Genomic DNA, 22,832 nt, shown 5'->3' on the forward strand with positions numbered 1-22,832 from the left:
CCAGGTGTTTCCCATGTAGCTGACGACCCTCCCAACTCCGCCCACCGGCATCCTAATAAGGAAACAACAAAGAGAGAATACGGCAGACAGAGTGGGAGGGTCTTCACATCTTCCTCAAACGTCATATCATTATAGTCTGGGCCCCTCACTGAGGTGATTAAACTCCTTGTCAACAGCTTCTCTTTTGTATCCTGGTGACAGTATGTTAACCCCATGGTAACTTGACGCAGTTGCCATGGTAGTGGTAGGCTACATCAAGCTATTCCCCATGATCAAAACCAGGAAAGTGGGCTTCTTTTCTCATGGCTTCCACAAGGTGGTGGTATGACACTGATTCTGCAGCTATTTGAAATAAGACCCAATGACTTTGGTTGGGAAACCAAAATCGTCACTCATTTCCTTTCCAGCAATACACTCATTTGACCAGAATGGTGTTGAAAAACAAAAATGCTCACTTTAATAAGGAATTTGCATGATTCCTTTAGAATGATATGCTACATATTCTTCATGTAATGTCCTTGTTGGATGTTGTTTAACTAATGTGAATACTTTTTGCTTGTCGCCAACAAACAGCACCTGTTATTGAAGGTTTTCATGACTTAATGATCAGGTAATCTATGAGTTGTAACACACTGCAGAAATTATTTAAAGACTGGTAATCAATATCTCGAAATGGAAAAATCTAAGTCCTTTTGGTCCCTCAGATGGCCCTACAATGTGCTTTACACTTGACAATACACTTGAACATACAGGACACGAAATAATTTCACACATCTGCTGCCCAGTGACGCGAGCCTACCAGACGAGGTAAATGCTTTTTATGCTCGCTTCGAGGCAAGGAAAACTGAAGCATGCATGAGAGCACCAGCTGTTCCGGATGACAGTGTGATCACGCTCTCCGTAGCTGATGTGAGCAAGACCTTTAAACTGGTCAACATTCACAAGGCCGTGGGGCCAGACGGATTACTAGCACGTGTACTTGGACCAACTGGCAAGTGTCTACACTGAAATTTTCAGCCTCTCCCTGACCGAGTCTGTAATACCTACTCGTTTCAATCAGACCAAAGTCACTGTGCCCAAGAAAGTGAAGGTAATCTTCCTAAATTGCTACCGCCCCGCAGCTCTCACGTCGGTAGCCATGAAGTGCTTTGAAAGGCTGGTCATGGCTCACATAAACGCCATCATCCCAGAAACCCTAGACCCACTCCAATTTGCATACCACTCCAAGAGAACACAATCTCAATCGTACTCCACACTGCCCATTCCCTCCTGAACAAAAGGAACACCTATGTGAGAACACCGTTTATTGACTACAGCGCAGCATTCAACACCATAGTGCCCACAAAGGTTATCACTAAGCTAAGGACCCTTGGACTAAACACCTCCCTCTGCAACACCTGATTGGATTTCCTGACGGGCCTCCCCCAGGTGGTAAGGGTAGGCAACAACACATCTTCCATGCTGATCCTCAACATGAGGGCCCCTCAGGGGTGCGTGCTTAGTCCCCTCCTGTAATCCCTGTTCACCCACGACTGCATGGCCAAGCACGACTCCAACACCATCATTAAGTTTGCTGACGACACAGTGGTAGGCCTGATCACCGACAACAATGAGACAGCCTATAGGGAGGAGGTCCAGGACAACAACCTCTCCCTCAACGTGAGCAAGACAAAAGAGCTGATCGTGAACTACAGGAAAAGGGCCGAACACACCCCCATTCACATCGACGGGGCTGTAGTGGAGCTGGTCGAGAGTTGCGAGTTCCTTGGTGTCCACATCACCAACAAACTATCATGGTCCAAACACAACAAGACAGCCATGAAGAGGGCACGACAACACCTTTTCCCCCTCAGGAGACTGAAAAGATTTGCCATGGGTCCCCAGATCCTCAAAAAGTTCTACATCTGCACCATCGAGAGCATCCTGACAGGTTGCATCACTCCCTGGTATGGCAACTGCTCGGCATCCGACCATAAGGCGCTACAGAGGGTAGAGTGCATACGGCCCAATACGTCACTGGGGCCATGCATCCTGCCACCCAGGACCTACAGTATATACTAGGCGATGTCAGTGGAAGGCCAAAAAAAAGTCAGACTCCAGTCACCCAAGTCATAGACTGTTCTCTGCTACCGCACGAGAAGTTGTACCAGAGCGCCAAGTCTAGGTCCAAAAGGCTCATTCACAGCTTCTACCTCCAAGCCATAAGAATGCTGAACAATAAATCAAATGGCCACCCGGACTATTTACATTGACACCCCCCACCCCACTTCCCCCATTGTTTTTACACTGCTGCTACTCGCTGTTTATTATCTATGCATAGTCAATTTACCCCTACCTACACAAATTCTCAACTAACCTGTACATTGACTCGGTACCCCCTGTATATAGCCTTGTTATTTTATTGTGGTGCTATTGATTTAATTTTTACTTTAGTTAATTTAGTACATTTTTTCTTAACTGTATTTCTTGAACTGTATTGTTGGTTAAGGTTTTGTAAGTAAGCATTTCACGGTAAGGTCTACACCTGTTGTATTCGGCGCATGTGACAAATAACATTTGATTTGATCTCAGTTTTGTGGTATCGTTGAATAGCTGCAAAATGGCAAGATTTATTTTCAAAAAATAAATTCAATTGAGAGCATGTAAACACAAAACACCAAGGTAGTCTTGGTGTTTGTAAAGCTGAAGAAAATAATTCCATTGAATTTCAGTGTATTGCACTGTTCCTTCCAATATTTCCATTCAGTGGTTCTTTCATTTGCGGGCTGTGAGTGGGGTACTTACGATGAGATTTTTTATTTTATTTTTATTTAACCTTTATTTAACCAGGAAGGGCTCATTGAGATTTAAAATCTCTTTTTCAAGAGCGTCCTGGCCAAGATAGGCAGCACCAAGTCATTACAAAAATTACAGACAGACATAAAAAACTACAAGTAATCTAGTAAAAACCATTGAATTCACAAGAGTATAACAATATCAAAAACAGCAAATTAAAAACATTGACAGGTCAGGGAATCAGCCTCAAAATCCTTCATCAGTGATTTAAAAACACCAATCGGGACAAGTTCTTCCAGTTTAAAATTATTTTGTAAGGCGTTCCAAGACGATGGCGCAGAGTACATAAAAGACCTTTTACCAAATTCAGTTCGGATATTTGGAACAGTTAGCAGGATAAAGTCTAGCGAACGAAGAGAGTACCCACCACATTTCTGAACAATAAAAATGCCCAAATAAAAAAGGTAGTAAACCCAAAATGGCTTTGTAAATAAAAGTATACCAGTGACAGCCTACGAGTGACTAGAGAAGGCCAGCCAACCCTGGTATATAAAGTACAGTGGTGCGTAAGGGTTTTGCAGTTTAAAATAAATCTCAAAGTGCCATGGTAAAGAGTGTCAATTGATCTCAAACACTGAGCGGACGCATTCATATATAAAATATCCCCATAGTCTAGTAAAGGCATAAATGTAGCTGATACTAGCCTCCTTCTGGCTTCAAAAGAAAAACAGGCCTTATTCCTAAAATAAAATCCCAATTTCAGCTTCAATTTTTTTGTAAGTTGTTGAATATGCAATTTAAAAAGAGAGGCCGTCATCAATTAGAATTCCAAGATATTTATATGAGGTTACAACCTCAATCTCCTTGCCCTGACAGGTAGTAATAGGTGATAGGTTCAGAGGTCTATTTCTTGCATTAGAAAACACCATTAGTTTAGTTGTCAGTATTGAGGATAAGCTTCAATTGACACAAGGTATGTTGAACAGTATAAAACGCAGTTTGCAAGTTCTGGAAAGCTTTTGTAAGAGATGAGGCACAACAGTAAATAACAGTATCATCAGCATAAAAATGAAGTTGTGCATTTTGGACATTTGTCTAAATCATTTATATAAATAGTGAATAAGAGAGGACCAAGTACAGAGCCTTGGGGCACACCATTCAGGACAGACAATTTGACAGACATGAGCCCATCAAATTGAGTGCACTGAGTTCTATCAGACAGATAGTTAGCAAACCATGCAACTGCATGCTCCGAAAGACCTACACTCAACAATCTCTGCCTTAGTATAGCATGATCAACTGTATCAAAAGCCTTAGAGAGATCAATAAAAAGTGAGACACAGTGCTGTTTTTTGTCAAGGGCTTCAGTGATATCATTTAAAACCTTCATGGCTGCTGTAATTGTGCTATGCTTCTTCCTGAAGCCCGATTGGTACATTGATAAAATAGAGTTAGTAAATAAAAACTTTTAGCTGTTCACTTACAAGGGTTTCAAGTATTTTCACCAGGGGTGACAGCTTTGAGATTGGCCTATAATTATTTAAAAGAGTTGGATCTCCCCCTTTTAAAAGTGGTAGGACAAAAGCTGATTTCCAGATCTTTGGAATTTCATTACATTCCAGGGTTAGATTGAACAGATATGTAAGTGGTTCAGCTATGAAATCAGCTGCCAGATTTAAAAAGCAGGGATCCAAAAGATCAGGACCTGCAGGCTTTCTTTGATCTAAGGATTTCAGGGCTTTATGTACCACCTGCACTGAGAATGGCAGAAAGCTAAAAGTTTGACCAGCTCTCACTGGTTCATCCACACAGGGTTGTACAGAGACAGAGGACACTGGTTCATCCACACAGGGTTGTACAGAGACAGAGGACACTGAATCAAACAGCCTACCAGATGATACAAAGTGCTCATTGAAACAATTCAGCATTTCAGTTTTGTCATATATAGCAACAGAGTCCTTCAAAACACATGACGGTAATTCATTAACATTACTGTTACCAGACAGACTTAATAGCATTCCAAAACTTTCTAGGGTCATTCAGGTTATCAGTGGTAGCAGACATAAAATATTCAGACTTGGCCTTCCTGAGAAGAAAAGAACACTTGTTTCTTAACTGCCTAAAAATAAGCCAATCAGCATCAGAACAAGATTTCCTTGCTTTAGCCCAGGCTAGATTACGGTCGTGAATAATACAAGACAGCTCAGAAGAAAACCATGGATTATCCCGCCCTTTAACCCTGAACCTGCGGAATGGTGCATGTTTGTTTACTATTTGGAAAAAACCATCATGAAAGAATATCCAGGCAGTTTCCACATCAGGGATAAGCTCAATCTTGCTCCAGTCAAAATAAAACAAATCATGAAAGAAAGCCTGCTCATTAAAACACTTCAAATTTCTCTTACGAATAAAACGTGGATTTGTCTTTGGAACCTTAGTATTTCTAACAGCAACAACAGCACAATGGTCACTTAAATCATTACAAAAAACACCAACCGCAGAATATTTATGTGGAACATTTGTCAATATCAAATCAATCAGGGTAGATTTCTCTGGGCATTTAAGATTTGGGCGAGTGGGTGAATTAATCAACTGGGTAAGATTCATAGAATTACAAAACATTTTTAAATCATCAGACACCGGCTTTAACCAACACCAGTTGAGATCACCAATCAAGATCATTTCACTGTAAAGAAGTTTAGACATAAGGTGCGTCAAAGAAGAAAATGCATCACCGAGAGCAGAGGGGGGTCTATAACAGCCAATCACAGTTATAGAGAGGCCCTTTGAAACCTCAATATTCAAAGCAAGAAATTCCAACTGTTTACAAATAGTTTCAGACTTTGCCACACTTACATGGAATTTAGATTGTACATATATAGCCACACCCCCACCTTTCTTAACCCGATCAGTGCGATAAACATTGTAACCACTTATACAAATATCCTTATCAAAAACAGACTTGCTGAGCCAGGTTTCAGAAAACACAATTACATCAGCATCAGTTGATTTAGCCCAAATCCTAACCCCATCAATTTTTGACAACAGGCTGCGTACATTTAAATGAAAAATACCAAAACCAGATCTTGATTTAAAATCAGAGGGGGTTTGGAGACATTGCATATCAGGGCCAGGGTTAGGTTGCACGTTACCTGATATCAACAGAATAATAACTAGGCACCTCTGTTTAATAACCTTGCACGGCTTCTCTTTTTTAAGAGACCTACTGCAAGCGAATTCTACAAGTGCGTTTCCAGACAATACAAAACAGTCATTTAAAACCATTAGACTTTGGTAGTGACACAAGTTCGTACTGTTCACATCATGACACAAATGCATCGGCACTTGGACGAGTGGACCGAGTGAAAAAGAGCGAGTTCCTGCATACAAAATGTCTAATGGACGCGAGAGTACATTGTCAGATGTACTCACCCTGCGACAATGTTCGTTTTCTCCAGAGTTCAGTAAAGTCAGTGCACAAAGCAATACCACGTAAATTGTCATTTTCTCTGACAAAAAAAAACAAGAGGCCAACGAAGGTAAGTGGAGAGAGGGACAGCGTGTATGTGAATCAATGTGAGTGTTTGCGCGTGTGAGTAGATTGGGTGTTGAGGGAGATCGAGAGAACGGGTTGAGCTGCCACTGACAGCCAGGCAAAGAGCAAAAAGGAGCAGCTTGGACAAGACACTCCGCGGACGAAGGAGGAACTCAGGCCAGCCAGAGATAGGGTTACTTTGGTAAACTTCAAGTAATGAAGTGCCAAGTTGAGGAGGACCCGTGATCTTTACACCAGCAAAAATGAAATAGTTTGCACTACACAACAACGAAGTTACGCAACCATAAATAAATAGATTATTAGTAGGTTAAAATGTACTAGTCACAAACAAACGACTTGACATGCTGCCATCTTGGATTTGAGAGATGGCAAGGCTATCTCGTTGAAAGTAAATGAAAAAGCTTCTTTGGAAAGATGTGCCTGTCATCCATTGATTGACACCAAGCAACTGCAACAAGAAGCAAAAGCTTAAAACCATCTGACCTATTTTCCCACATGTTTTCAGTGCTGCTGAATCATATCCTACGCTATCATACACTGCCTTACCATCTGATGCTACACTATCATACACTGCCTTACCATCTGATGCTACACTATCATACACTGCCTTACCATCTCTGATGCTCTCTTCTGTCCATGGCCTGCAAGACAATCCCTTGACCCACATATACCACTCTGATCTCTTTTCTTCAGAACAGCTGTTACCTTGAGGAGAATTTGGATGACATTCCCCAGAAGTTATTTCTATGAAACGTGCAAATGACTAGTTTTCATCTGAAGGGGAGTTGATTGTTTTGTAAGGTATTTGTCTGTGAGGCAGGCCATTAACACACTCTGGTAGATTCCTAAACTTTGTTTGTTCTTGTTTCTATCAGACCCAGATGCAGACAGTTCGAAATAACAAAAGTTTACTTACAAAACAGGGGGCAGGCAAACAGGTCAAAAACAAGGCAGAGGTCAGTAAGCCAGGGCAGAGTCCGTAAGGTACAGAACGGCAGGCTGGCTCAGGTTCAGTGCAGGCAGGGGTCAGTAATCCAAGGCACTGTTAAGAGGTACAGAACTTCAGGCAGGCTCAGGGCAGGCAGAATGGTCAAAAACCGGGAGAACTAGAAAACAGGACCTAACGAGAAACATGAGTACGGGGAAAAACCGCTGGTAGGCTTGACGAGACAAGACGAACTGGCAACAGACAAACAGAAAAGACAGGTATAAATGCACAGGGGATAATGGGGGAAATGGGCGACACCTGGAGGGGGGTGGAGACAAGCACAAGACAGGAGAAACAGATCAAGGTGTGACAGTTTCAGCCAAGGACATGGTGGACGTGTACAGCATGAGTCTCTAAGGAAAATGGCTGCCATTGGCTGAGATCCCCAATATCACTCAGGAGAACCACCGCATCAGACAGGACAACTGTGTGGCTCACTGGTAAGAGTTCCCCTCTGTGTAACATCATGCCTCAGACTCTGAGCCACTCTTTCTCTAGTTACATATTACGATCAACAAATCTACAAATCTCAACATGAATATCTCTTGGCCCTTTCGCCCTGACCCAGCTGTGTGGCCTCCTATAAACTTCCCCCCTAAGGGTTTATTGTCATGCCTGCTGATCCTCTGTTGTCTGTCTGTCTGTTGTCTGCAATGTGATGTCTGAGGCCTCTACACTGCATTACTCCTACGCAAAATTGATCCTCAGCAATCAAATGCCTCAGCAAGCAAATCAGGCCTAATGGTAATCACCTTTCTGAATGTGAGTGGGTTGTCCTGTTTGTCAGACAAGAGAACAAAGTTGATGTCTTTATTAACCTTTTCTTCTGCTTACCCCTCTGCAGCTGTGTCCACTTAACACCCTCAAGCTTGATTCATGTTTTTTAAACAGCCCTCTGACGATTATTGGGGTTCACACTTGTGTTTCCATTCATTCATTTTGGGAGATACTGTTACATCCATGCAGTGACCAGCATGATAACGATGAGGCAAGACCCACTTCCATAATGAGTCCAACATAAGGTGTTCGTTTCATATCACATTTTAATTACTGGTGTGGCACTATCAATAAATCATGTTAATTCTGCATTGATTCCCATGGTTGTCATGGTAATCAATATGCTGGTAGTGTTGGCATTCGTACTCCACAATGGTTTGGCCTGTGATATTCTCAATGCTATTCTCTGTCAAGAGTATACTCTCAAAAAAGAGTTCCAAAAATGTTCTTCGGCTGCCCCATAGGAGAACTCTTTTTGGTTCCAGGTAGAAACCTTTTTGGTTTCAGGTAGAACCCTTTTGGGTTCCATGTAGAACCCTCTGTGGAAAGAGTTCTATATAGAACACAACAGGGTTCTACCTGGACCCAAAAAGGGTTCTTCAAAGGGTTATCCTATGGGGACAGCTGAAGAACCCTTTAAGGTTCTAGATAGCACCTTTTTTCTAAGAGTTTAGGTTGTATTGTATGGGTTGACGGCTGATGGCTGATAAGGGAATCAACTCTGTTGGCAAGAGCCACTGTGTTCATGAACATGATCCTGCAGATAGCAGCCAGAGCAGTAGCTTACTACTGATAATCAACTCAGAAGTATACTGACAGACCTAGCTGGGTTGTTCAAGGGCAGTCTGTATATGGCTTGAGTCTCGAGGACAATCTGTACTTTGTGCCATTTTCCTTGTCAGTCTGTCTTTAAGGGGAGGAACCTAAAATAAGCACAGGGAGCTGTGTCATTTTGTATAACAAAAAACACCTAATAGATGCAACTCTGAAGCAAATAGAAGTGTTTGAACATTCAATTAGGAGGATGTGAATGCCTTAGTGTTGAACGGGGAGTTACAATGTGAAAGTTGGTGTGTACTATAGTTGACATTAAATAAATTATGAAAGTTGGAAGGTTTACATATATTCACTGAAGCTGATTTGCATGGCGCCGTATGGAGGGCTTTAGAGAGATATGCTGAAGCCAGTCCCTCTGTCGGACACAACCAAATTTATAGAGATAATACTCAGGGATGAGGCCCACCATTTACATACAGTACTTCACTCATTTACTATCCTACCAATTAATGTAGCGTATCATCTCAGACGTAGATTTGGTTTAAAATATGACCCAACTGCATCAATGATAAAATAGTTATCCTGCCAGATACAGAGTATATGCTTTTTAGGCCAGTGATACGAGAATGGGGTGGCAGCAGTGGTTTTGATTGTGACAACAGCTGGTTGGGCAGCCATTTTAAGTGTCTCTGTCCCTATCTGTTAGCAGCACTACAGTTGACCGCCTGTCAATCTCACCAGTGACATCATGATGCTGGTCACAGATTATAGTCATCCAAGACTTAGCCTGGTACCTGCCAACTCGGGCTGCGACGATCATGGAATTTTGGATGATGGTTATTTGTCTGTCAAATGACCAGGGTTACCGTTATAATAATTTGAATACGCACAAAATGTCATACTCAATTGCTACCGTTTGCTACAAGGGGCATCAAACTTTTATCACGTTGTAGAGTCCATTTTTACCACGGTTTGTCGACTTGAAAATGTTAATAAAAAATATATACATATTTACACCCCTTGACTTTTTCCACATTTTCTTACGTTACAGCCTTATTTTAAAATGGATTATATAGTTTCCCCCCCTCAATCTACACACAATACCCCATAAGGATAAAGCAAAAACAGGTTTGCAAATGGATTAAAAATAAACAACTAAAATATTGCATTTACATAAGTCTTCAGACCCTTTACTCAGTACTTTGTTGAAGCACCTTTGGCAGCAATTACAGCCTCGAGTCTTCTTGGGTATGATGCTACAAGTTTGTATTTGCAGAGTTATTCTCATTTTCTCTGCAGATCCTCTCAAGCGCTGTCAGGTTGGATGGAGAGCGTCGCTGCACAGCTATTTTCAGGTCTCTCCAGAGATGTTTGATTGGGTTGAAGTCCGATCAGGCTGGGCCACTCAAGGACATTCAGAGACTTGTCCCGAAGCCACTCCTGCATTGTCTTGGCCATGTGCTTAGGGTGGTTGTCCTGTTGGAAGGTAAACCTGCGCACCAGTCTGAGGTTCTAAGCGCTCTGAAGCAGGTTTCTATCAAGGATCTCTCTGTACTTTGCTCCGTTCATCTTTCCCTCGATCCTAACTAGTCTCCCAGTCCCTGCCCCTGAAAAACATCCCCACAGCATGATGCTGCCACCACCATGCTTCACCATTGGGATGGTGCCAGGTTTCCTCCAGACATGATGCTTGGCATTCAGGCCAAAGAGTTCAAACTTAGTTTCATCAGACCAGAGAATCTTGTTTCTCATGGTCTGAGAGTCCTTTAAGTGCGTTTATGGCAAACTACAAGTGGGCTGTTATGTGCCTTTTACTGAGGAGTGGCTTCCGTCTGGACACTACCATAAAGGCCTGATTGGTGAAGTGCTGCAGAGATGGTTGTCCTTCTGGAAGGTTCTCACATCTCCACAGAGGAACTCTGGAGCACTGTCAGAGTACCGAGGCCCTTCTCCCCTGATTGCTCAGTTTGGCCGGGTGGCCAGCTCTAGGAAGAGTCTTGGTGGTTTCCAAACTTCTTCCATTTAAGAATGATGGAGGCCACTGTGTTCTTGGGAACCTTCAATGCTGCAGACATTTTTTGGTACCCTTCGACAGATCTGTGCCTCGACAAAATCCTGTCTCTGAGCTCTACGGACAGTTCCTTCGACCTCATGGCTTGATTTTTGCTCTGACGTGCGCTGTCAACTGTGGGACCTTATATAGACAGGTGTGTTTCTAAATCATGTACTATCAATTGAATTTGCCACAGTTGGACTCCAATCAAGTTGTAGAAACATCTCAGGATGATCAATTGAAACAGGATGCACCTGAGCTTAATTTCGAGTCTTATAGCAAATGGTCTGAATACTTATGTAAATAGGTATTTCTGTTTTTATTTTTAATACATTTGTAATAATTTCTAAAATCCTGTTTTCGCTTTGTCATTATACTTTCCGAATACTTTCCGAATGCACTGTATATATTATATGGAAGAGTATTAGGGCCAAGCGAAGATAAGAAATAAATTAACAGCGATGGGTGGTGGTACTTGAATAATTGTTTTTGCGTGGATAGTATATACTTAAAAGATTTACACTTTATTCACCACAAAATGTAATTTTGACTTTATTCTCAAAATATTGCAATTTTTTAAAAGTACTATCGTGCGCCATTTTTTTTTATCCTAGTACTACCACCCGTTGATGTGTATTGTTTCTCTTCACTTGGCCCTAATACTCTTCTGTAATATTAAAACGTTATGATGGTTATTTTATTTTCATGACGGTCATCCATAATCGTCAGTTACACAACTATACAATTATCGTGCCAGCTCTACTGCCAATTCCTATAGTCATTGTCACACCATACGAGTTGGCAAGATGACTCAATCAGATATGGGACCAGTCTACCCAAGTCAGGCCAGCAGCAAGTAGCAATTAGAAGAGACTGAAGAACATTGTAATTGGGTGCCTATCAGTCTTTGAACTTTGCTGCTTGCTACTGCGAATGCTGCAGAAGATAAACTTAATAGAGATGTCAGAAAAAGCCAGTAAAATGTTACGGCTGCACTAAAGTTAAATGTATTAGATTTATGAGTTTCATTTTGCAGACAAGTTCAGCAGAACTGGACAGAACTGAAAGAGACATCTTTCTCGCAATAAAATAGTAAAATGTGGTGTAAATATTCAATGGTCCTTCACACTTCAAATAGAGTACAGAAAATAACTGAATGGTAGATTTACAAGGATCAAATAAAATCATTGTCTTTGGTGTCTGGTGTTTGCATGGATGGCACTGTAATTGGGATTTAAAAAAATCTAAAATACAATAATACATTAGTACAGGAGATGAAAGCCCTACAACATATCCTTTCTTACATGCACCAAACCATGTGCTCTCCACACGTGAAATGGACTGGTGAAGGTTATATAATCGTAATGAAGGTGATTGCAAATGGATTTTACCAATCAATTCCCTCACCTATTACCAAGGAGAGACATACTTTATCCCACCCCCACATTACGCTATTTTTCTTTTTTCATCCTCCATAGTCTCTAAATCCCCTGTTTTTTGATCAGGCATGTAATTTAACTCACTAATGAATTCAATAGATTCCACAAGCCTGCTCAATTCTCCTATCGATTCCTCTCATTTACAGGCCTAATGCAGGATTGACTGAAACTAATAATTCTTAACCAAAGCAGGCTAACGGACATGAGGATATCTCTGAGGTCTATCTGGTATCCTCATTTTCCTCCTCTTCTCTCACAGAATGGTAGCTAGCTGCGTGAAGGACATGCCCCAGTAGGTCTGGTTTAAAGATAATATACAGTACTCATGTGACAGATGTTTATTTTGAAACTCAATGATGTGACCTAAGAGCAGTGTATTAAATACTGTGACTGGCAAAGCATGTTATTACAGTGTTGTTATCAGAACAATTACTTAGTAGTAACACAGGAATTAGAGTTACCAAATTTTATTCTAAAAATGGAAGAAGAATATAAATAGAATAACATTAACATTAACATCCTTTATGTGATTAATGCTTTCAAATGTGTAGTTCAGAACAGGCTTAGATCCAATCTACAATCTGTGGCACCTCCTGGCTCATGGCCTGACAGGTAAACATATTATCACCCAGAATCAGACAGTCTCCTGCACTGTTTCACCTTCTTTCCCCTGCTCACCTGTGCCTTTGTCAGGCTGCTCACTGCTTACAGCGACTGGGACGATCCAACACTTTCCAATCAAGCGGTCACCCTCAATCATCTCCCACTGACAGCTTTAAGTAGCCATAAATAAGCGCCGGCCCGAGCTCCTCGTTTGTCATTTGCGACCCGTGCCGCTGTAGATCTGCCCTTTTAGAGACCATAGCTCTGCTTATACAGCTGCTGTCCCCAGCATGCAATGCTGCATGGGGAAGGATGGCAACGAATAACTCTGGGATAATAATGGGGCCTTGCTCCTCGGTAATGATGGAAGAGCTCCACTTGTAAAAATAAATAAATACAGTGGGGAGAACAAGTATTTGATACACTGCCGATTTTGCAGGTTTTCCTACTTACAAAGCATGTAGAGGTCTGTCATTTTTATCATAGGTACACTTCAACTGTGAGAGACGGAATCTAAAACAAAAATCCAGAAAATCACATTGTATGATTTTTAAGTAATTAATTTGAATTTTATTGCATGACATAAGTATTTGATCACCTACCAACCAGTAAGAATTCCGGCTCTCACAGACCTGTTAGTTTTTCTTTAAGAAGCCCTCCTGTTCTCCACTCATTACCTGTATTAACTGCACCTGTTTGAACTCGTTACCTGTATAAAAGACACCTGTCCACACACTCAATCAAACAGACTCCAACCTCTCCACAATGGCCAAGACCAGAGAGCTGTGTAAGGACATCAGGGATAAATTGTAGACCTGTACAAGGCTGGGATGGGCTACAGGACAATAGGCAAGCAGCTTGGTGAGAAGGCAACAACTGTTGGCACAATTATTAGAAAATGGAAGAAGTTCAAGATGACGGTCAATCACCCTCGGTCTGGGGCTCCATGCAAGATCTCACCTCGTGGGGCATCAATGATCATGAGGAATGTGAGGGATCAGCCCAGAACTACACGGCAGGACCTGGTCAATGACCTGAAGAGAGCTGGGACCACAGTCTCAAAGAAAACCATTAGTAACACACTACGCCGTCATGGATTAAAATCCTGCAGCGCACGCAAGGTCCCCCTGCTCAAGCCAGCGCATGTCCAGGCCCGTCTGAAGTTTGCCAATGACCATCTGGATGATCCAGAGGAGGAATGGGAGAAGGTCATGTGGTCTGATGAGACAAAAATAGAGCTTTTTGGTCTAAACTCCACTCGCCGTGTTTGGAGGAAGAAGAAGGATGAGTACAACCCCAAGAACACCATCCCAACCGTGAAGCATGGAGGTGGAAACATCATTCTTTGGGGATGCTTTTCTGCAAAGGGGACAGGACGACTGCACCGTATTGAGGAGAGGATGGATGGGGCCATGTATCGCGAGATCTTGACCAACAACCTCCTTCCCTCAGTAAGAGCATTGAAGATGGGTCGTGGCTGGGTCTTCCAGCATGACAACGACCCGAAACACACAGCCAGGGCAACTAAGGAGTGGCTCCGTAAGAAGCATCTCAAGGTCCTGGAGTGGCCTAGCCAGTCTCCAGACCTGAACCCAATAGAAAATCTTTGGAGGGAGCCGAAAGTCCGTATTGCCCAGCGACAGCCCCGAAACCTGAAGGATCTGGAGAAGGTCTGTATGGAGGAGTGGGCCAAAATCCCTGCTGCAGTGTGTGCAAACCTGGTCAAGAACTACAGGAAACGTATGATCTCTGTAATTGCAAACTAAGGTTTCTGTACCAAATATTAAGTTCTGCTTTTCTGATGTATCAAATACTTATGTCATGCAATAAAATGCCAATTAATTACTTAAAAATCATACAATGTGATTTTCTGGATTTTTGTTTTAGATTCCTTCTCTCACAGTTGAAGTGTACCTATGATAAAAATTACAGACCTCTACATGCTTTGTAAGTAGGAAAACCTGCAAAATCGTCAGTGTATCAAATACTTGTTCTCCCCACTGTAAATAAAACTTTAATTTTATTAAACAACTGAAATGCCATTGGTACCACCACAGAATGGGAGAATTACTCCATGGGAGACCCATAGAGCGACGTTTGGGCAAGCAGAGATAAAAGTGATTACATTTCAACTACTACCTATATCCCCGGCTCCCAATCCCATCCATTGTGGAGAATAGGATTCCTTCATTATTATTGCATGGGTTCCTGGTATCTAGAACAGGTGTGTGTGTTAGATCATGTGCAGTCCCTCGGCTTCTGTATGTCAATATTCAAATCAATTCTTAGACATAATATTATTTCCATAACCTAGTCAGGTTACCAACATGTAACTAACTGCAGATTGACCACATAAAATGCAATTCAAAATGGTTGTTCTTTTGCTTCTATTGTCTGTTATAGTTGAATTTAGATTATAGGAGAGGAGAGGAGGGAGAAGCTCAAGGATTGCTTTGACGTCATAGACTGGGAGGTGTTCTTTGACTGGTGCAGGGATCCCCACGAGTTGACAGACAGTATTCCATCATACATCCAGTTATTTGAGGATACTGTCATTAACACAAAAACTGTCCGAATATTTCCCAACAACAAGCCCTGGGTGTCTAAGGACTTGAAAATGTGCCTCAATGAAAGGAAATGTGCATTCCTGAAAGGAGATACTGATGCTGTAAAGGAGAAATAAAATTAATTCCAGTCAAAAATATGGAAAGCAAAAAAGAACTTCAAGGATAAAGTGGAGCAGAGGTTCTGTACAGGCAATCCAAGACAAACATGGGAAGTGCTTAATGCAATGATGGGAAGAGAAAGGAAAAGAGAAAAAAATAATATGGCAGACTGTTCATCCTTTGTAAACGACCTAAACTGTTTTATGGAAGATTTGACACCATTGATTTTAAAGACGAATGTACGAATGTAAAACAAATCCTCTCCTCTCCAGATAACAGAGAATGAGTTTCGACCTGTGGCCCTCACGCCCCTATCGGGCCAATTGCACGGAAAGGGTTGTTAGTAAGCACCTTACCCTTTCCATAGCAGATCAACTGGACCCACTACAGTTTGCCTATAAGGCACAGAGGGGGACTGAGGATGCTACCCTGACCTTGGTGAACATGGTGGCTAGTCACCTTCAACATGCAAAATCATATACACACATGTTATTTATAGATTTTAGTTCAGCTTTCAATAAAATGCAAATACACATACTGCTGAAATGACTACTGGACCTGAACGTCAACGGAGGCCTCGCAGGTTGGATCAAGGACTGTTTAAATGACCGCCCACAGAGGGTCCTCATGAATGGGGCCCTCTCTGATGAACTGACCCTGAACCGCTGTTGTTCTCGATCTACACTAACGAAATGAAGATCTGAGGAAACAATGTGAGCCTTTTTAATTACGTGGATGACATGGCTCTGGTAGGACTCTTTTTTAAAGATGCTACGTCAGATGTGGACAGCTATTTTAAACAGACCAACAACCTTCAAGAATGGTGTCGGTCAAGTGCCCTCCACATCAATGTGGAAAAGACAAATGAGCTGATCATCAATGGTAACAGCTTACCAATGTCCCAACCACTCTCTCTGAATGACCAAACAGTGGAGGTGGATGAGATGTTTTAAATACCTAGGGACACAAATTGATAACAAGTTTTACAGAGAATGCAGACTGTATTTTTTTAAAGCAAGCCAACGCCTGTTCTTAACCTTTCTAGGACACACGTTCCGCTAGCGGAACCCCCCGACAACATTCCGCTGAAAAGGCAGCGCGGGAAATTCAAAAATATTTTTTTGAAATATATAGCTTTCACACATTAACAAGTCCAATACAGCAAATGAAAGATAAACATCTTGTTAATCTACCTATCGTGTCCGATAAAAGAAAAAAAATGCTTTACATCGAAAACACAACATATGATTATGTTACATCACCACCAAGTTCAAAAAACACACAGCCATTTTCCCAGCCAAAGATAGGAGTCACAAAAACAGAAATAGAGATACAATTAATCACTAACCTTTGATGATCTTCATCAGATGACACTCATAGGACATCATGTTACACAATACATGTATATTTTGTTCGATAATGTGCATATTTATATCCAAATATCTTAGTTTACATTGGCTCCATGTTCCAAAATATCCCGGAAAAATTGCAGAGAGCCACATCTAATAACAGAAATACTCATCATACACTTTGATGAAAGATACATGTTTTACATAGAATTAAAGATACACTTGTTCTTAATGCAACCGCTGTGTCAGATTTCAAAAAAACTTTACGGAAAAAGCACACCATGCAATAATCTGAGACGGCGCTCAGATAAAAACAACATTTCTCCGCCATGTTGGAGTCAACAGAAACACGAAATTACATTATAAATATTCCCTTACCTTTGATAATCTTCATCAGAATGCACTCCCAGGAATCCTAGGTCGACAATAAATTTTTGTTTTCTTCGATAATGTCAATTATTTATGTCCATGTAGCTACTTTTGCTAGCGCGTTTAGTACACATATCCAAACGCTCGTTGTCACGTCCTGACCAGAGTTCTTATGTGTTGTGCTTGTTTTAGTGTTGGTCAGGACGTGAGCTGGGTGGGCATTCTATGTTGTGTGTCTAGTTTGTCTGTTTCTGTGTTCAGCCTAATATGGTTCTCAATCAGAGGCAGCTGTCAATCGTTGTCCCTGATTGAGAATCATATATAGGTGGCTTGTTTTGTGTTGGGATTTTGTGGGTGGTTGTCTCCTGTGTCAGTGTTTGTGCCACACGGGACTGTGACGGTTAGTACTTTTGTTGTTTTGTATTCTTGTCTAGTTTTCATGTCATTAAATTATGGAAACTTACCACGCTGCACATTGGTCCTCCGATCCTTCTCGCCTCTCCTCGTCTGAGGAGGAGGACGACTTAGACTGCCGTTACACTCGTGCAAGTCACGCATAACGTCGGACGAAAACTTCAAAAATTAATATCACAGGTCGAATAAACTTGTCAAACTAAGTAGAGAATCAATCTTCAGGATGTTGTTATCATATATATACAATAATGTTCCAACCGGAGCATTCCTTCGTGTCTGTAGAAGTAATGGAACACAAGGCGACATCATGTGGAATGCGCATGACCAGGAACTGGCAATCTGCCAGACCACTGACTCATTCCCCTCTCATCCAGCCCCACAACACAGTATAAACTTCATTCAACGTTCTATCGACTGTTGACATCTAGTGGAAGGCGTAGGAAGTGCAAACAAATCCATATCTTCCTGGGATTTGAATAGGCGATGACATGAAAAACAACCAGCCTCAGAATTTCCACTTCCTGTTTGGAAGTTTGCCTGCCATATGAGTTCTGTTATACTCACATATATAATTCAAACAGTTTTAGAAACTTCAGAGTGTTTTCTATCCAATAGTAATAATAATATGCATATATTTGCATCTGGGACAGAGTAGGAGGCAGTTCAATTTGGGCACGCTATTCATCCAAAGTGAAAATGCTGCCCCCTATCCCTAAAAAGTTTTAAATAGGAAATTAAAGGGGTTTGGGGTCAGCCAGCATGTTCTGGAGATGGTGTATAACAGCTGGGTGAAGAGCATCCTCACGTTCAATATGACAGTCTGGTATGGTTATCTGAGCGTGAGGAGCAAAAGCAGACTGACCAGAATAGTAAACACAGCCAGCAAAGTAATTGGTCGACCACAGGCACATTTGAGCATTCTGTTCCACAAGGCAACCAAAAAGCAGGCACTGACTGTCATTGGCGACCCCTCCCACCCTCTACACCCTCAGTTCGAGAGGCTTCCCTCTGGCCGGCGCTTCAGAATGCTCATGGCCAAGAATAACGTGTTAAAACATTCATTCGTTCCTTGTGCTGTTGGACTACTAAATGCAAAGTAAATTGTAGCGGTATATGTACTTATCTATCTAGTGCAGTTGAGACAGTGATCAGTTGTGAGTGAATGTATTAATGTCCTCTATGTTGTTAGTGTATGCAACATGATGGACTGACTGGTTTAAATATGTATGATGTGAGAATGTATGTGTCTGTGATTCTTTCAATGAAGGTGATGCCAAAGAAAAATGTCCATCCTGGATGGACAATAACGTTTAATTCTATTCTATTATATAAAATCTGAAAAAAAAAGGTAAGGCATCCTATTTATGTATAATACTTGAGCAAATAGTAGGCAATTCATGGAATCCCCCACTTTTGCCTCCATTGCATTCTCCCACTCACTGGCAGACTTACCATTAGGCAGAAGAGTCAGTTGACTCAGGCCTCACATCATCAAGGGGCCTCATGAGCTGGACATAAATCTTTTTTATTTGTACAAAAAACAAAACAAAAAATATGAACCGACATGGATTTAAACTAATTTACAGTACCAGTCAAAAGTTGACACACCTACTCATTCCAGGGTTTTTCTTTATTTTTACTATTTTCTACATTGTAGAATAATAGTGAAGACATCGAAATGATGGAATAACACATATGAAATCATGTAGTAACCAAAAAAGTGTTAAACAAATCAAAATATATTTTACATTTTAGATTCTTCCAAGTAGCCACCCTTAGCATTGATGACAGCTTTGCCAGCTTCATGAGGAACGCTTTTCCAACAGTCTTGAAGGAGTTCCCACATATGCTGAACACTTGTTGGCTGCTTTTCCTTCACTCTGAGGTCCAACTCATCCCAAATCATCTCAATTGAGTTGAGGTTGGGTGATTGTGTAGGCCAGGTCATCTGATGCAGCACTCCATCACTCTCTTTCTTGGTCAAATAGCCTTTACACAACCTGGAGGCTGTCCATTGCTTTCAAAGTACATTACTTTCAAAGCTCTTGAATTGTTCCACATTGACTGACCTTCATGTCTTAAAGTAATTATGGATTGTCATTTTTATTTTCTTGTTTGAGCTGTTCTTGCCATAATGTGGACTTGGTCTTTTACCAAATAGGGATTTCTTCTGTATACCACCCCTACCTTATCACAACACAAATGATTGGCTCAAACGCATTAAGAAGGAAATCAATTCCACAAATGAACTTTTAAAAAGGCACACCTGTTAATTGAAATGTATTCCATGTGACTACCTCATGAAGCTGGTTGAGAGAATGCCAATAGTGTGCAAAGCTGTCGTCAAGGCAAAGGCTGGCTACTTTGAAGAATCTCAAATATAACATATATTTTGATTTGTTTAACACTTGGTTGGTTACTACATGATTCTATACGTGTTATTTCATAGTGTTGATGTCTTCAATATTATTCTACAATGTAGAAAATAGTAAAAATAAAGACAAACCCTTGAATGAGTAGGTGTGTCCGAACTTTGACTGGTACTGTAAATCCTTCCAATGTTGTTAAATAGCACTTGGAAGATATGGAAGAGGCATAGTTTATATTGTAAACTATTGATAACATAGCTGTGCATATTCCACATTTCTCAGACAGCATCATACTGTGAAATGTCTGTTGTTTGTGCATGTGCCTGGGGCCTTCAAATCACTAAGTATGCAGCTGCTCCCACTTACCTGAGTCCCATTCAAGCTTTCACAATAACATCTCCTCAAGAGAGCTCTAACTGCTTGTTTTGATGGCTGGTGGTTGCAATTCAACCTACTCTCTTCTTTCTATATATTCTCTTTTCTTTGCTCCACTATGTTCATGGTTGAGAATGCACATGAATCTAGATGGTATGCGAGGAGGACAGGTATCATTCAGCAACAGCATCAGGTAGAAGACAATCTAAACCTATGGCTGTGGTATCAAATAGTTAATTGTTTTTTAACCACTCCGTCCTCTCCCCACAGGTCCTAATCGTGCATGGAGAGAAACGTAAAATGGGAATTCTATCGACTGTTGCAAATGTGACCTTGTTAACCGTCCCAGATAAGGCAGAGGGGCAAAGATGGAGGATGATTGATTCAAGCCAGACTTTAAAATGGTTAGAAACACACATTAGTTACCATGTTAGTAAAGTGGAAGCCTTGTTTTCAACAGCCGGTCAAGATGGAATCCTTGCACCTCACAGTGAGGTATTGTGGAATGTCTCATCCAGATTGTCTCGATGGTAGCCATTAAAGCAAGACACTGGAGATAATGGTTGGTGTCATTGAGTTGTACTGTATGTAAGACAATGATTAGACAATGTGTTTGTGACAAGGTAATAGATGCGGTAAAGAGGTCAGGGGATAGAATAAGGACGTCGGATTGGCGCACATTCAGCAAATCTGATCTAACAAAGTGGATAATCGTCAAATTTGTCATGATTGATGTATTATGACAGGCCCACAATGTGGTTACTAAAGTCCGATTTGGATATATGTAGCTGTTTTTGCTGCATAACATTTAGAAGTTGTCCCTTCTCAAGTTTAGAAGTGATTGCTAAATGCGAACTCACGTTCATATAAGCTGGTAGCATAGTTAGCATACAGAAATCAGTGGTGGTAGTCAAAGTCGTTAAATTAACTGTAATGCATTTGATTGGTGACGATGACATGAATATGTATTGGGGTTGACATCCCATAGGTGTCATGCCTATAGATTTTCCTGTTAAATCTTTAAAAAAAATAATAATAAGAAGAATTGTATTACATAAAATGTATCTGTAATGCTACTAGCCACCTAGCAATTTTATGAAGGTGGCTGTAGCTAGCCTTGATACAGTTGAAGTCGGAAATTTACATACACCTTAGCCAAATACATTTCAACTCAGTTTTTCACAACTACTGACATTTAATCCTAGTAAAAAGTCCCTGTTTTAGGTCAGTTAGGATCACCACTTTATTTTAAGAATGTGAAATGTCAGAATAATAGTAGAGACAATGATTTATTTCAGCTTTTATTTCTTTCATCACATTCCCAGTGGGTCAGAAGTTTACATACACTCAATTAGTATTTGGTAGCATTGCCTTAAACAATTTAAACTTGGGTCAAACGTTTCGGGTAGCCTTCCACAAGCTTCCCACAATAAGTTGGGTGAATTTTTGAGCTGACGTAACTGAGTCAGGTTTGTTGGCCTCCTTGCTCGCACATGCTTTTTCAGTTCTGGCCACACATTTTCTATAGGATTGAGGTCAGGGCTTTGTGATGGCCACTCCAATACCTTGACTTTGCTGTCCTTATGCCAGTTTGACACAACTTTTGAAGTATGCTTGGGGTCATTGTCCATTTGGAAGACCCATTTGCGACCAAGCCTTAACTTCCTGACTGATGTCTTGAGATGTTGCTTCGATATATCTACATAATTTCCCTTCCTTATGATGCAATCTATTTTGTGAAGTGCACCAGTCCCCCCTACAGCAAAGCCCCCCCCCCCCATCCCCCCGTGCTTCACGGTTGGGATGGTGTTCTTCGGCTTGCAAGCATCACCCTTTTCCCTCCAAACGTAATGATGGTCATTATGGCCAAACAGTTCTATTTTTGTTTCATCAGACCAGAGGACATTTTTCCAAAAAGTACGATCTTTGTCCCCATGTGCAGTTGCAAACCGTAGTCTGGCTTTTTATGGCGGTAGTTATGGCGGTTTTGGAGCAGTGGCTTCTTCCTTGCTGAGCAGCCTTTCAGGTTATGTCGATATAGGACTCGTTTTACTGTGGATATAGATACTTTTGTACCTGTTTCCTCCAGCATCTACACAAGGTCCTTTGCTGTTGTTCTGGGATTGATTTGCACTTTTCACACCAAAGTACGTTCATCTCTAGAAGACAGAACGTGTCTCCTTCCTGAGCGGTATGATGGCTGCGTGGTCCCATGGTGTTTATACTTGCTTACAACTGTTTGTACAGATGAACGTGGAACCTTCAGGTGTTTGGAAATTGCTCCCAAGGATGAACCAGACTTGTGGAGGTCTACAATTTGTT

The 22,832-nt window shown here is 41.3% G+C and overlaps 1 long non-coding RNA gene across 1 annotated transcript; it reads left to right on the forward strand.

Annotated features, from left to right (window-relative positions):
• Positions 1 to 7,623: 7,623 nt before the first annotated feature.
• Positions 7,624 to 21,070, forward strand: LOC139543256 (uncharacterized). Its single transcript, XR_011668640.1, has 2 exons — positions 7,624 to 7,759; positions 20,781 to 21,070. It is a non-coding gene; the product is annotated as an uncharacterized lncRNA (long non-coding RNA).
• The last annotated feature ends 1,762 nt before the right edge of the window (positions 21,071 to 22,832 follow it).

Source organism: Salvelinus alpinus, chromosome 17, assembly GCF_045679555.1.
Source record: "Salvelinus alpinus chromosome 17, SLU_Salpinus.1, whole genome shotgun sequence".
Taxonomy (NCBI): Eukaryota; Metazoa; Chordata; class Actinopteri; order Salmoniformes; family Salmonidae; genus Salvelinus; species Salvelinus alpinus.